The following is a 2500-nucleotide window of genomic DNA, read 5'->3' on the forward strand; positions in this document are numbered from 1 at the left end:
TACTACACTATACTACACTACACTATACTACACTACACTACACTACACTATACTACACTACACTATACTACACTATACTACACTATACTACACTACACTATACTACACTATACTACACTACACTACACTACACTATACTACACTACACTACACTACACTATACTATACTACACTACACTACACTATACTACACTACACTATACTACACTATACTACACTACACTATACTACACTATACTACACTATACTACACTACACTATACTACACTATACTACACTACACTATACTACACTATACTACACTACACTACACTATACTACACTACACTATACTACACTATACTACACTATACTACACTATACTACACTACACTATACTACACTATACTACACTACACTATACTACACTACACTATACTACACTATACTACACTATACTACACTACACTATACTACACTACACTACACTACACTACACTACACTATACTACACTATACTACACTACACTATACTACACTACACTATACTACACTATACTACACTATACTACACTACACTATACTACACTATACTACACTACACTATACTACACTACACTATACTACACTATACTACACTACACTATACTACACTATACTACACTACACTATACTACACTATACTACACTACACTATACTACACTACACTATACTACACTATACTACACTACACTATACTACACTATACTACACTACACTATACTACACTATACTACACTACACTATACTACACTACACTATACTACACTATACTACACTATACTACACTACACTATACTACACTATACTACACTACACTATACTACACTACACTATACTACACTATACTACACTACACTATACTACACTATACTACACTATACTACACTACACTATACTACACTACACTACACTATACTACACTACACTATACTACACTACACTACACTACACCATACTACACTATACTATACTACACTACACTACACTACACTACACTACACTACACCATACTACACTATACTATACTACACTACACTACACTACACTACACTACACTACACTATTACCTCCCACAACACATATCGTGGTACACGTACTGTAGGCCTTCTCCAAATCTACCAAGCACATGTAGACTGGATTAGCGTACTTCTATAACCCCTCACAAAGCTTTGTGTAAAGAGTAAAGAGCTGGTCCCCTGTTCTACGGCCTGGGCGGAACCCACAATGCTCCTCCTAAATCATAGGTTCGACTAAGAGTTGAACTCAGAGTCTCCTCTCCAGGACCCTGGCAATGACTGAGGAGAAGATTTCTTGGATTAGCATTGAGCATTTTGGGTTTCTCTCCACTGGGATGGTGGCTTAACCCTGACTCCATGGAGGGTCCCAGTAATCATATTCCAGGTTGGTACAGTCTGTTTTATACCTCTCAATGGGGTGATTAGGTTTGCTCTTTGACCTCTCCCCTCAGATCTGTTCACCAAGCCTGGCCCTACTGAGAGCCTTACATTCCCGCTAACATGACCCTGACCTTCACAGAAGTAGACGGGCAACTTCACCATGACAAGCTCTTACAGTGGTGAGCACCTAGCAAGCAAAAGCTACCATCCATCCATCCATCCATTTTCCATGCCGCTTATCCTTCACAGGATCGTGGGGGAGCCTGGGGTCTATCGAGAGAACAAGGCGGGGGACACCCTGGACCGGGGTGCCAATCTATCACAGGGCACAATCGCACACACATTCACACACTATGGACAATTTGTAAACGCCAATCAGCCTCCAGCACGTCTTTGGACTGGGGGAGGAAACCGGAGTCCTCAGAGGAAACCCCCAAAGCACAGGCGTATTTGAATAATTGAAAGGTAACCTTGCAAAAATAAGTTTATCTTTAGGTAACATAGGAACCAATAAGAGTACCAAGAAGTACCAAGAATAATCCAATGTTAATGCCATTTTTGACCTGTAAGGTCATTTAGAAATAAGTGTAAATAGATAATAATTGGTTCCTGACTTTTCAGACAAACTGTATAATTGGATGCTACATGGATCCTAATGTCATGGTAAATGGTCTGCACTTATAAAGCGCTTTTTAATCTTAGCAGTTCTACAAAGTGCTTTACACATTCATACACACACACACACACTCACACACCAACGGTAGCAGAGCTGCCATGCAAGGTACTAACTTGCCATCAGGAGCAACTTGGGGTTCAATGTCTTGCCCAAGGACATTTCGGCATGTGGAGTCACGTGGGCCGGGAATCGAACCCTACGATTAGTGGACAACCCGCTCCACCACCTGATCCACAGCCGCCTGTGTGATTATAGCCTAATGTAGTCTGAGAGGAGATGTACAGTAGGTGGAGTCTCAAGCATGCTCATTAGAATATTAGGCCACACCCATTAGGACAGTCTCTGATAGGTAGGTCTGGTAGGGTCTTTTTTTCACATTTACATCCTGGGTTTTTTCCAGTCACA

Source organism: Ictalurus furcatus, chromosome 4 (assembly GCF_023375685.1).
Source record: "Ictalurus furcatus strain D&B chromosome 4, Billie_1.0, whole genome shotgun sequence".
Lineage (NCBI taxonomy): Eukaryota > Metazoa > Chordata > Actinopteri > Siluriformes > Ictaluridae > Ictalurus > Ictalurus furcatus.